Raw genomic sequence first — 15,001 nt, forward strand, 5'->3', positions numbered from 1 at the left:
TTGGAGGATGGACTGTTAAAGCTGGAGAAGATACATACAAATGATAATCCAGTAGATATGTTGACAAAGGTTGTAACAAGGGAGAAGCTGAACTCCTCTTCAGCTTCGGTTGGTCTTTTAGACTGATCATGAATAAAAGAACAACAGAGTCCCAGGTGGTTTGATCTAATGGGAGCCCCATGTGGTAGTGATATTGGTACAAGATCAGTCTCCAAGTGGGAGATTGTCATTTAGTGTGGAGCCTGATCAGTCCCCAAGTGGGAGTTTGTTAGACTATGGTGACTAATCAAGAAAGTACTGTACATGGTAGCCGACATATTATGGCCGACATATGGCCGACATATTGTAACCATAAAATGAATAAAATTCTTGTATAAAAGGGTTTAGGGTCAGGTATTTTTCAATATGTTGTGATGCAAAATTGGTTCTTGCGGCTTTATTGAGCTATAAGGGATTATGAATTGTAATAAGATCGGACTTGCTGTTTGGTGGACGTAGCCCAGGAATTGGGTGAACCACGTTAAATCTTGGTCTCTTGTGTTCATTTCTGTGTGATCTATTATTTTTTGTTATTGATTATATTTGCATATAGTTTTTATTTCTGTTCGTGGTTTATCCTAACATATAGAGTCTAGTTCACATCAATAGAATCACTAGTCTTAAATAGCTTATGTCCAATAGACATAGGTGTACTCATTTGACTAGAATGTTCCACACCAAAAGTCTTTAAGTATCTCCTTGATATATTTGGACTGTGTAATGAGAATACCAAACTTCATTTGACACACTTGTAGTCCAACAAATAATTTTATTTCACCAAATATAAACACTTCAAATTAATTCTTCATTTCATTAGCAAATGATTTTCTTAATGCTTCTCTTCTTCCAAATATAATATTATCAACAAATATTTCAGATAATAATACTTCATTATTCTTACCATTCTTCAAATATAGGTTATTGTTATCATTTTTCATCTCAAAACCAATCTTCACCAAATAGTTATGTAATCTTTCATACCATGCTCTCGAGGCTTGCTTCAATCCATAGAGTGATTTGTTCAGTTTACAAACCATGTTCTTCTTGTTTGGGTCTACAAATCCTTTAGTTTGTTTTGTATACTTGATGCAGAAGCATCTTGGGTGTAAGAGCAATCTTACATCACCCAAAAATATTTTTATTTTTAGCCTATTCTATTTTAATAAGGACTAGTAGATAGGGGGGTATTATTTCAAGGAACTTGCTATTTTTTGTAAGTTTTTCATACTAGCTTAGAATGCTCTAATTTTCTACATGAAGGTTAATTCTAGAATTATAAGCCTACCTTAAAAATGTCATTACTCTAGCTTCAATATGAGAGAAGTTATTGTGGATTTTTGGTGGAATATTTTGGAGAAAAATATTTGAGCTTAGTTTTGAAGGCCTTTGAGGTCCTAAATGAGGTCCAAAAACTCAATGAAAGGGTTCTTGTGATGTTTCGAGTCTATAGATCAAGAGCTAATGTTTCTAAAAAATGGTTATAATAGCCAATCAGAGAATGGTTTGAGAGTTACAGCTTTCCAAAGTTGGGTTACCCAAAATTTTTAAAATAAATATCAAAGATGGATTTGGATGACTCTATATGTATTGCTAGGGTCTATCGACCCTAGGTATTAAGTATGAATGTCTAGAACCTTTCCAACTGACATAAAATTGCCTATTTAAGAAAGTTCTGAACGTTGTCTAGAACAACTTTGGGTGATAGTGTTGAAAATTTGTTCAGCCCTCCCCTCACAATTTGTGACAAGGACTTAACTGCCTCTTGTTTACTATTGTTAGATTGTGGTGACTGATTAGGAAACTACTGTACATACTTCATAATTAATTTTTTTTGGGTACTATTCGCCAATCATTTTGTTACTATTTGCCATTCGTAGATTCACCACTAAAGTTATGGCTAAATATGGCCGACATGTTATAACCCTAAAGCGGTTTAATACTTGTATAAAATGGTTTTAGGGTTGGGTATTTTCCATTATGTTGTGATGCGAAATTGGTTCTTGCAGCAGTATTGAGCTGTAAGGGGTTACAGATTGTAGTCAGGTTGTAATCACTGGATTGTAATAAGATTGGACTTGCTATTTGGTGGACATAGCCCAGGGATTAGGTGAACCACATTAAATCTTGGTGCCTTGTGTTCATTTTTATGTGATCTATTATTTTCTGTTATTGGTTATATTTGCATGTAGTTTTTATTTTTGTCTGTGGTTTATCCTAACAAGTGGTATTAGAGCGAGGTTGTCTTTCAGTTATCCTCTGCAGGAAAGTCTCACGATTAAGTGGGAGTCTCACAGTTGAGTGGGAGTGATGGCAGATGAGGGTAAGATGAGGGTTGATAGGTTTAATGGGTGCAACTTTCAGTTATGGAAGATGCAAATGGAAGACTATCTATATCAGAAGGATTTATGGAAGCCATTGGAAGGCAAAGCCAGGAATCAGGGAATAATGTCAGAGGTTGAATGGGATCTTTTGGAAAAAAAGGCACTAAGAAGAATTCAATTATGCTTGGCACCATCAATGGCATTTAATATTACAGAAGCAAAGACGATAGAAGATTTGATGAAAACCCTAGCAACACTATATGGAAAGCCCTCCGCTTCAAACAAGGTATTTCTCATGAAACATTTATTTAATATGAAAATGGTAGAAGGTGGATCTGTTGTAGATCATTTAAATGAGTTTAATACTATTACTATTTAGTTATCTTTTGTGGGTATCAATTTTGATGAAGAAATTAGGGCTCTCTTGATTTTGTGTTCTTTGGCTGAAAGCTAGAATGGCTTGGTAATGGCGGTGAGTAATTCTGTTCCCGGATCTAGTACCCTAAAATATGATGATGTGATCGGTGTTGTTTTGAGTGAGGAAACTTGTAGAAAATCCTCAGGTGGATCTACATCAAGAAGTGCTTTGAATGCACAAAGCAAGGGTAGAATGATTGAAAGAGGAAGTAACTTTGGAAATTGTGGGAAATCAAGAGGAAAGTCAAAGGGGAGGAGGTCTCAATTGAGAGGACCAAATGATTGCTGGTACTGTGGAAAACTAGGGCACAAAAAGAAAGATTGCTGGAATTGAAAGAAAAATGAAGGAGATAAATCAGATGGAGACAAGGAGGCAAATGTGGTAAGTAACAAATTCAAAGAGGATGCTTTGCTTCTGTCTTTAGAGAGTGTTGATGATTCATGGGTTTTAGATTCTGGTGCTTCATTTCATGCTACACCTCATAGAGGTTATTTCATTAATTATGTCCAAGGGGATTTTGGACTTGTTTATTTGGGGGATAATGAACTCTGTTAGATTGTTGGAAAGGGAAAAATTAAGATTAAGTTGCAGAATGGGAATCATTGGCTACTACATGAGGTAAGACATGTTCCAAGGTTGAGTAGAAATTTAATTTCAGTCGGACAACTTGGTGATGAGGGTTGTGTAGTTACTTTTAATGATAAAAATTGGAAGGTTTCAAAAGGTTCCCTTGTAGTAGAAAAAGGTGTGAAAGTAGGCACCTTATATCTTTGTACAGGTCATATTGTTCCTACTACTTTGATTGTTTCAGAGAAAAATGAATGTTCAAGAACAATTGCTGCAGTTGAGCAGGGAGATTATATAGCTATTGTAGATTCAGATACAGTGCTGTGGCACAACAAACTTGGGCACATGAGTGAGAAAGGTATGAAAGTACTTCATTCAAAGAAAGTTTTACCAGGTCATAAATGTGTTAATATGGATTTCTATGAAAGTTGTGTGTATGGAAAATAAAAGAGAGTGAGTTTTGTAAAGTTTGGGAAGGAAAACAAAAAGGAGAAATTAGAGCTTGTGCATACAGATGTATGGGGACCAACTCAGGTATCTTCCCATGGTAGCTCTCATTATTATGTTACATTTATTGATGATACAACTAGAAAAGTATGAGTTTATTTCCTTAGACAGAAATCTGATGTATTTCAAACTTTTAAGAAATGGAAATGCTTGGTTGAAAATGAGACTTGTAAGAAATTAAAATGTCTCAGATCTGATAATGGTGGTTAGTATTGCAGTCATGAATTTGAAGATTATTACTCCACTAATGGTATTTCTAGATAAAAAATTGTTCCAAGGACTCCATAGGAAAATGTAGTGGCTGAACTCATGAACAAAATTATAATGGAGCGCGCACGGAGCATGAGGTTGCATGCTGGGTTGCCCTTACACATGTGGGCAAAGGCTATCAATACTGCAATATATTTTATTAATAGAGGTCCCTCTACTCCTTTGGGTTGTGGTATTCTAGAGGAAGCATGGATTGGTAAGAAGGTGAGTTATTCTTTTCTCAAGACCTTCGGTTGTGAAGCTTTTGCGCATATGGACTCTAAAAATAGAACCAAGATAGAAGCTAAATCAAAGAAATGTGCCTTTGTTGGATATAGCATTAATGAATTTGGTTATAGGCTTTGGGATTTTGAAAATCTTAAAATTGTTAGAAGTTGAGATGTCATATTCAATGAGAAAGTGTTGTACAAAGATCTATTGCAGCAACATGAGAAGAAAGAAGATGATTATGTAGTGCTAGATGATACTCCAAAAGCTGATGTTCCAGCCATTCCTCATGATGTGAAACAACTGCAACAACAAATACCACACACACCAGTGAATATTAGATGGTCAACGAGACAAATTAGACCTCCACAAAGATTTTTTCCCTTTTTGTATTCTATTTTACTTACTGATGCTGGTAAACCTGAAAGTTATGATGAAGCTGTGCAGGTGGATACTAAGATTTTGTGGGAGTCTGCAATGAAAGATGAAATGGACTCTTTGCTACAGAATAAGACATGGGATCTATGAAAGTTGCCTACAGGTAAAAAGGCTTTATAGAATAAGTGGGTTTATAGGTTGAAATAAGAGGAAGGAGGTAAGAAAAGATTTAAGGTTAGGTTAATTGTAAAAGGATTTGCACAGAAAAAGGGAATTGATTTTGATGAGATATTTTTTCCTATTGTTAAAATGACTTCTATCCGTACTGTTTTAAGTCTTGTGGCTACTGAAAATTTACATTTAGAGTAGTTGGATGTTAAAATAGCCTTTCTTCATGGTGATTTGGATGAAGAAATATATATGGCCCAGCTACGGGGATTTGAGGTCAAAGGTAAGGAGAACTTAGTGTGCAAATTGAAGAAAATTTTATATGGCTTGAAGCAAGCACCTCGGCAATGGTATCTAAAATTTGATAGGTTTACAAATGAGCATGGCTATAACATGTGTCATTTAGATTATTGTGTTTATTTTAAGAGGTTGGATGATGATAGCTACATTATTTTATGTCTATATGTTGATGATATGCTTGTAGTTGGGTCTAACATGGATCATATTAAGGGGCTGAAATACCAGTTAGCACATGCATTTTTTATGAAGGATTTGGGGGCAGCAAAACAAATCCTTGGTATGAAGATTTGCAGAGATAGGAAGAACAGAACATTGACGCTATCTCAAGCTGATTATGTTGAGAAGGTGTTGCAACATTTCTCGATGGAGAATGCTAAAGTTGTCAACACACCTTTACCTGGTCATTTGAAATTGACTAAGGAGATGTGTCCCAAGACATAGGAAGAGGAGGATAAGATGTCTAAGGTACTCTATGCTTCAGCTATAGGAAGCTTGATGTATGCTATGGTATGCACTAGGCCAGATATTGCACATGCAGTGAGAATTGTTAGTAGGTATATGAGTCATCCATAATTTGAGCATTGGAATGTTGTCAAGTGGATTCTTTGATATTTGAGAGGAACATCCAATAAGTGTTTACACTTTGGGGGCTCTACTACTGATTTACAGGGCTATGTTGACTCAAATTTGGCAAGTGATATTGACACTAGGTGGAGTACTATAGGTTATGTCTTTACTATTGGTGGGGCAGCTATGAGCTGGGTTTCTAGGTTACAAAAGATTAATGCTCTATCCATTATAGAGGTAGAGTATGTTGCTGCTACAGAGGCAGCCAGGAGATGATATGGATTCAGTTCTTCTTGGAAGAATTGGGACATTCTTAGAAGGATAATTATTTGTTCACAGATAGTCAGAGTGCCATTCATCTTGCTAAGAATTCAGCTCTGCATTCTAAGAACAAACACATACAGTTGCGGTACCATTTCATTTGGTTAGTTTTGGAGGATGGATAGTTAAAGTTGGAGAAGATAAATACCAATGAAAATCCAATAGATATGTTGACAAAGGTTGTAACAAGGGAGAAGCTGAACTTCTCTTCAGCTTTAGTTGGTCTTTTAGACTAAACATGAATAAAAGAACAGCATTGTCTAGGGTGTTTTGATCTAGTGGGAGCCCCATGTGGTAGTGGTATTGCTACAGGATCAGTCTCCAAGTGGGAGATTGTTGTTTAGTGTGGAGCTTGATCAGTCCCCAAGTGAGAGATTGTTAGATTGTGGTGACTGATCAGGAAAATACTAATCAAGAAAGTACTATTCACCAATCATTTTGGTACTATTTTCCATTCGTAGATTTTCCACTAAAGTTATGGCTAATTATGGCCGACATGTTATAACCCTAAAATGGTTTAATACTTGTATAAAAGGGTTTTAGGGTTGGGTATTTTTCATTATGTTGTGATGCAAAATTGGTTCTTGCAGTGGTATTGAGCTGTAAGGGATTACGGATTGTAATCAGGTTGTAATCACTAGATTGTAATAAGATTGGACTTGCTGTTTGGTGGACGTAGCCCAGGGATTGGGTGAACCACGTTAAATCTTGGTGCCTTGTGTTCATTTCTGTGTGATCTATTATTTTTTGTTATTGATTATATTTGCATGTAGTTTTTATTTCTGTCTATGGTTTATCCTAACAACTATAATTTGAGTGGTTGTATTGAGAATTGATAGATTGGTCAATTGGTGCAATGAAAACCCCACTCTAAAAAGTGGTATCAGAGCTTGTCATAGGTTCAAATCCTCAGACCCTTGAGTAACGCTGAGATGGAGATTGTTTAAAATTTATTCAATGCTCCCCTTGGGATTCATGACAAGGGCTTAATTGCCTCCTATTTACTATAAGTTGAATGGTTATATTGGGCATTGGTAGATTGGTCTTTTGGTGCAATGATAACCCTACTATAACATATAATCCATAACATTGTCTTGCAAATTACCGTAATGAAGGTGCCCATGTGGGTTGACATATTATACTTGTGAATTCTATAATTCTCTCACAATTGATATTATTTCTTTATTCATGTTATGTGTCTATGGTATTAATGGGAGCACCCTTCATCAAGTGGTATTAGAGCTAGAGTTCTTAAGTGTGTGGATAGATTGTCAACTATGAGATAGTTCACACTAGGACCATGGTTTGGGTTGATTGTATAGATAGATCACTAATTGTGAGGTAGGTTTCACTAGGGTTTTAGAGAAAGTTAAAAATTCCTCCATGAAGAGAGCATGGCAGAAGAGCTATAGGTGTTACACCTGAGGGTTTTAGAGCCCTCCAAAGAAAAATTTAAGGATTAGAAGAAAAAATGCATAGAGGAATAAATGTTTCTATAAGAGATGAAAGAGAGGATAAGGACAAAGAGGAAGAAAATGCTGAAGCTAAGGTAGTTCTAAACCTAGAGGAAGAGAGGCTTTTTAAGGCCATCTCCAAGATTGGAAAAAGACCTAAGTTTGAGGTTCCACCTTTTTGTGAAAACTTATTAACCTAGAGGAGCTGATCGATTAGATCAATGAATTGGAGGAGTACTTTGAGTATGAAGATATTGAGGATCCTGATAGGGTCAAGTTTGAAAATTCAAAACTGGAGGGACATGCAAAGATCTAGTGGTAGGAGGTATAGTTGGAGTGAAATAGAAAGGGAAAGGACAAAATTACCAGATGGGATTGGATAATAGCTAAATTGAAGTGATAATTCATTCACATGGATTATGGGCTTGATATGTTGAAGAAGATGCAAGGGTTGAAGAGCGAGAAAATACATGCAAGAGTATACCAAAGAGTTCTACCAAGTTCTCATTAGAAATGGCCATGTAGAAGCTAATAAGGAGAAAGTGGCTCGTTATCTTAATGGGTTAAGGCCAAGTATTTAGTATGAGCTAAGTCTAGCTCAAATAAATGCTATTGAGGAGGCATACTAGTTTGTCCTAAGAGTTGAGGAGAAATTGAGCAAGAATTTTGACAACAAGAAGAGTGGAAGAAGTCACGGTGGAAGATCTAGCCGATGATCTTATGGAGGTCGTAATGATGATGAGAAGAAAAAGGACAAGGTTAGAAGTAATAGTTAGAACCAGAGGGGAAATAACTCCAATCATTTCCATGATTAGAGCAATAGATATCAGAGAGGAAGAAGCATAGGAAAAGGACCTAGAAGAGGAGGCTTCTGTGGGAAATGTTTTCACTACGGAGAAGAAGGACATAAAGCATTTGAATATTCCTAGTGCCAAGGAAGGACAAATAAAAGAACAGAAGGCTAGACCAGAGTTGCATATGTTGATGAAGATGCTAAATCATCACAATTTGAAGATGTCAAAAGAGGAGAAGTCCTAGTTAATAGAAGAGTCTTGCTAAGTGGTAAAAATGAACCTGATCAAAGAAGGAGCTTGTTTCATACAAGGTGCAGATGTGAAGATAAGTGTTGTGATGTGATCATTGATGGTGGAAGCACTAAAAATCTGGTATAAGAAAATATGATCACAAAGAGGAAGATGAAGAGGCAACAACACCCACATCCATACCATATTTCTTGTGTACAACATGACAATAAGGTCATGGTCAATGAGAAGTGCTCACTAAAGTTCAAGATTGGAAGCTACCAAGATGAGGTACTTTATGATGTCATACCTATGGACATATGTCATATGTTTCTGGGTAGGCTATGGCAATTTGATAGGCATGCTGTACATGATGGGTGAGAAAATACCTACACTCTGACCAAGGATGGAGTGAAACATAAGTTGAAGTCGTTGGAGGAGAAAGAAGAAAATGTATATAATTCTCCCAAAATATGTTCTGTTGATGGAAAAGAGTTTCTCAAAGGTACGAAGCTTGACCATATGTGTTTTTCTATAATTCCAAAATATAGTTAAGAAGTAGAGGAGGTACATGCAAAATTTTTAGATATGTTGGTGAAGTTTTATGATATTGTATCAGATAATGTACCTAATGGATTTTTGCCAATGAGGAAGATCAATCACCAAATGGATTTGGTTCCAAGAACCAGTTTACCAAACAAGGCAACACAAAGAATGACACTAGCAAAAAGTGAAGAACTGAATAGACAAGTTCATGAGTTGTTGTAGAAGGAATTGATTTAAGAGCATCTAGGTCCACGTGCTACACCAAGCGTATTAGCACCAAATAAGAATGAAGAATGGAGGTTGTGCACATATTCTCACACTATCAACAAGACCAAAATCAAGTACAAATTTCCATTGCCAAGGATGGATGATATTATGGACTGTTTGAGTGGAGTTGAGTATTTCACAAAGATACATATGAAGAGTGGGTACCATCAGATTCATATTAGAGAAGGTGATGAGTGGAAGACTACTTTCAAGACAAGGGAAGGATTGTATGAGTGGTTAGTCATGTCTTTTGGGCTAACCAATGCACCGACCACTTTCATGCAACTCATGAATGAGGTACTAAAGGGGTTTTTGTGTAATTTTATCATTATTTACCTCGATGATATTTTGATCTTTAGTAAGACATTGTAGGAGAATTTTATCCATATTCACAAGGTGTTTGATAAGTTGAGGGAAGAAAAGTTGTTGATAAACCTGAAGAAGTGCAATTTTGTAAAGGACTTCATGTACCTAGGATTTGTAGTCTCAACAAAAGGTCTAAAAATGGACCCAAAGAAAGTGAAGGATATCATTAAATGGCCTACTTCAAAGAGTGCGACAAAAGTAAGATCTTTTCATGGACTAGCTAGTTTTTATAGAAAGTTCATAAGAGGTTTTAGTAGTATTTGTGGAACCCTAACTCAAAGAATGAGAGGAGATAAGAATGAATTTAAGTGGACTATAGGAGCAGATAAGAGTTTTAATTTGTTGAAAAAAAAGTTACTGAGTAGCCTATTTTAGCATTTCCTGATTTTAACAAGGTATTTAAAGTAGACTACGATGCTAATGGTATTGGAATAGGAGTTGTTTTGAGCCAAGAAGGTATACCTGTTGCTTATTGTAAGAAGTTTCCTTAGGGTAGAATTCACCGAAGGCAAGGGAACTCAAACACAAGAACAATAGTAGACCATAAGAGTATTGTAAGAATGATGATATATTCATTCAATATTCAATATGAAAGTACACTAGGAGTGCTTATATTTAAAGGCCTTTGGAAAGCTTCTAGAATGCATAGAAGGCAGCAACATGATAAGTCATACAACCAGGGACATGTCCACTAGATATGGGTTATCCTCCATTAAGCACATGAGTAAGTGCGATGATGAAAGGATAAGCCTGGAAAGGTGTAGAAAAAAAATTTATGTTGTAGACAACATGTACTAAAATGAGAGTGTGAATAACTATGTTACCTACATGAAAACTTAGTGAATGATGCAAACTCGAATGTTGTAGACACCATGTGCTGAATTAGAGTTGCTTACTCTAGTGTTGTCAACATGACAACTCATGAGAGTATGCAAACTCCTAAGTGTCTCATCTAAATAAATAATAAAATAATGCATTAACCTAAATAAAATTAAGTAAAGTACAAATAGTAAATACTTATTTACACCAACAACCCCCCTTAAGTGCAACATAGGGGAATACACTTAAGCTCACATAATCTAGGATGAAATGCAGGATGGGTCCCGGCTACTAGGCCATGTTAGGTACCCATGTACATAATGAAATGCAATCTCTCATAAAGTAGAGAAAGAGGGAAAACCTCATGGGAAAAACCCTCCCTCAAAAAGAGAGATGAAAAAACTAGATGCATGGATGGATGGAGTAATCAAGACCCCCCATTATGACATACATCAAGTATATAAAATAGAGAAGTGTGAGAAGAACACTATCCCAAAAGAGGAAAAGGTCCCCCCCACAAGAGAGAACAAGAAGAGAGACAAGATAGTTTCCCCCCTAAATGAAAAGTGCTGACCAGTGATAGCTGCTCTGATGTGGAAGCTGATCCAAGACTGTAGAATAGTGTTCCTCCCCTTTGGAAGAAACAATACCTTGGGTACAATTGAGATGCTTGCATTGTGTGTGGAAAGAATCTCAATGATCATTGATGTCTCTGAAACCTACTCAATTGTCCTTGTGAAGGAAGAATGTAGAACCTGTCCCAAAGAACATACTATCTCCTCAACTGATAACGAGACCTCCTACAACTACTATACATAAGTATCCATAATCACATCAACTTGTGAAGATTGATCATGTAGAGAATGGACATGAGGGTCAAAGTGAGGCCTCACAAAAATTGAAGAAGGATCTTCTCTATCAAAGAGAAGATGTATATCATCAATGATGTCCCCCAAAATCCACTATGTATGACTCCATAAACAAACTTGAAATGTCTACTATGTACTCATCCTCTATTGCTAGAGCTAGGAGACTAGGTGTACTCTAATGTGTTGGACCTATCACTGTGGCAATATATGCATGTGGAATATGTTGATGTCATGACCTCTTGCTGCAAATTTTGATAGAGCCCTATGTGTCTAAATATGTTGAAGCACTATTGCTGGTGTCACTATGAGTCCCCATAATATATGATGAATGAAGAGGATTAGAGGATAAGCTGGGTGAACTTTTCTCAAAGTGAGCATCCTTCTCCACAAAGATCTCATGTGTCTGAGGATCCACAAGTCTATATGCCTTCACACCATCTTCATATCTAATGAAAGTATAAGGCCTAGGTGGTGGTGCCTTGCATCCCCTGGAAGATATGTTTGCCCATGTTGGACAAATAAAGACTTTGAAGTGTGTCACAACTAGTTTTCTGCCACACCATACCTCAAAAGGAGTTTTTCCATGTAAGGTAGGATGAGGAGACCTATTAAGTTATGTGATTGGCACTGTTGATTGCTTCAATTTCAAGTGATGGATCTAGAGACTTGGCTTGTATAATGCAACTTGCCATAGACTTAAGAATTTAGATCCTAAATGTTGCAATATTTGTCTTGTGCAAACTGAATGCTGGTGGATTCAAAAGATCATTTCCTTCAAGTTTGAAAAAGTCTTTAAGTCTTTTGTTCACATATTTGCTTTCATTGTCCATTCAAAGAACTTCGAGGGCTTTCCTCAATTTCTATTCAACATGAGTCTTGAAGGCTAGAAACTTGTCCAACACTTCATTCTCGTTATAAAGAAAGTAAACCCAAGTATACCTTGAAAAATCATCAATGCAAGTAAGTATGTAGCGACCTTAGCTGACTAATGTCACTGCAAAAGGACCTACTTGTGGTGCCTCTCCCATTTGACTTTTGTAAGTCATCCTGATGGATGCAACCTTGCTGATCTTTTGTTGTGATGGGATCATGATTGTGACCTTGAGTGGTCTACACCGTTGAGGTGTTTTGATTTATGTTTCTGTATCAATTGCTTTGATTATGCTTTTGACTGATCTATGAGATTATGATGTGATTTTTGGTTCACTGAGGTTTGTGCCAGTGGTTACCAAGATCGATGTGGTATCATGAGGTTGTTCCGTGATTACCCTAAGATGTGTGCAGAGATTGCACTGTGTACTTTTACCATGCTACACTGGACTAGGCTCCTGTAGCAGTGGTTAGTCATGTTTATGACTATGTTCGCTTATGTGTTTTAAGTGCCTTATTTAATGCTTAAGTAATTAGAATGGATTGTTCTTGTTGGATTATTTGGTTATGTGCTGCAAGCATTTACCTTGTTACATTCTAATTAGAGAGATATTTGTTACTCATGTTATGTTTACATTTGAGATGACTTGAGGGTCAAATGTTACTCTTTGATTCCAGTATCATCGATATTAGACTACTATGTTGTTCACTTAATCATATTGCATGATGATGCCATTTTGAGATGACAGTGTGTTTTATGATGATATCTGGTTATCTGGTATTTGGACATACCTCTGATTATGTTATGTGATGAATTTAATGCTATGGTTATTTACTTCATTCCTATGTTGTTATGCTTTATGCGAACGTGAGTGATGTAAATAGATTATTTTAATATAATTAAATAAATGGTTAAATTAGGTGATTTAATGCATTTATTACTTTGGCTATGTTATTATATGCAATTGCACTTGATCGTGTTGTTTAGTGTGCAGGATTTATATCCCTAGCAGTGGCACACGGAGTTAGTGATTCAGCCTTTCATATTTTACCAATGTCGCCTTTGTATGGTCGACGTATCCTTTATTAACATGTTTAATTTAAACCTTTCGATGATTATTAAATCCGAACTCATTGCATTATGTGATTAGACCAGTAAGCGTGTCTGTGCATTTAGAGGTTCACATTGTCGCAGAAGTTATTAAGGAGATTTATGTGTTTTTGGGTTTTCGGGCTTTTTAATTGATTTATTTTATTTTCTGGCAGCTTTGCCATAGATGAATTCCTATTTATAGGAATAGCCTATTTTCATTTGGGTCGATTTGGGGTTTAACTGGATTGGCTGGTTAAATGCCCTAATCGATTATTCACTTGAAAAGTGAATAAATATCCAAAAAGGAATTTAATTCCTCACTTCTCACTTTTGAATTGGAAAGTTGGAGACTAAAACCCAAAATCCTCTTCATGAGGATTTACTATTTTGTTCGTTGTGGGAGCTACGGGCATGGGATCATCGCGAGGTTGGGCTCGTTGGATCCAGCTCGGAGAAACCTTGGATTGCCACGATTTTCAACTACTTCTGCGAGATATTTATTTTATGGTTCAGATTCCCGTTTTGCCCTTTTGGCTGTGAGGTAGGACTTTCCCATTTTATTGCTTCTGCTCCATTTCAGCTTCTGTTTTTGGTAGCCGTTTGTTTGGAGGCTGAGAACTAGTGTTCCCCTCCGTTTCTGTATGCTAGTTCTACCCAGTTGGGCGGGTATGAACATTTCCCTATTTTTTGGCATGAGGGTTTGGAATTTTACGCCGTTATGTTGGCCGTTTTTGCATACGATGTTCGATTTAATTTATTTTTGGATTTTTGGGGTTTTTGAACCCAAAGGCCAAATGGGTTTTAATTTTGTAGTTTTCCAAATTTTTGGGGTTTTTACCTCATTTTGCGTGCCGCATTATTTTCTCGAGTTTTCTTGGCACAATATGGGTCATGGACCTTGATGATCCGTTTGGATATCAGTCAGACCACTATTGCACTTTTATGTTGCATTGGGATGCATTTTGCATCCGTACTCCCGATGTTGTGTTCGGTTGAGTGATTTTACACCTGTTATGGTACTCCCGATGCGTTTTGCATCCGTACTCCCGATGTTGTGTTTGATTGAGTGATTTTACACCTGTTATGGTTTCGTTTAGACCTTTGCTTTTGTTTCGTGAACGCTAGGATTCATGTAGAATCCATACTCTCAGATTGAGGCCGGTTGAGTGAGTTCACGATGTTTGGTCTTGTTGCATCATTGGGATTCGTGTAGAATCCATACTCTCGGATTGAGGCCGATTGAGTGATTTGATGATGTATGGTTTTATTGGCTTTGGGATTCATGAAGAATCCATCCTTCCCATGTTGCTTTCAGTTGGGTGTTTTCTTTGCATTGTGTTCTCATTCTTGTCCTTATGTTATGATCTTCGTGATGGTGGTGCGCCACACACGAGTACGTACGCGTACATTTGTTGGGTGACTTGCAAGGCCCGATCTTCCATGGATTTGCCGGAAGTTATGATCATTGGGGTTGGGATGGGAGTATGCATGCCCACGGACACTTGTCGTAGGATGAGCATGGGTAGGGTAGGGTAGCATATGGAGGGGGCTTCTATCTCGCAGCCTGGTGACCTTAGTCCCATAGGGTTGGCAGAGGAAGTTTTAAATAAGTGATAATTAAAGAAAATGTGT

Source organism: Cupressus sempervirens, chromosome 2 (assembly GCF_028749045.1).
Source record: "Cupressus sempervirens isolate cs-2001-9-10 chromosome 2, ASM2874904v1, whole genome shotgun sequence".
Lineage (NCBI taxonomy): Eukaryota > Viridiplantae > Streptophyta > Pinopsida > Cupressales > Cupressaceae > Cupressus > Cupressus sempervirens.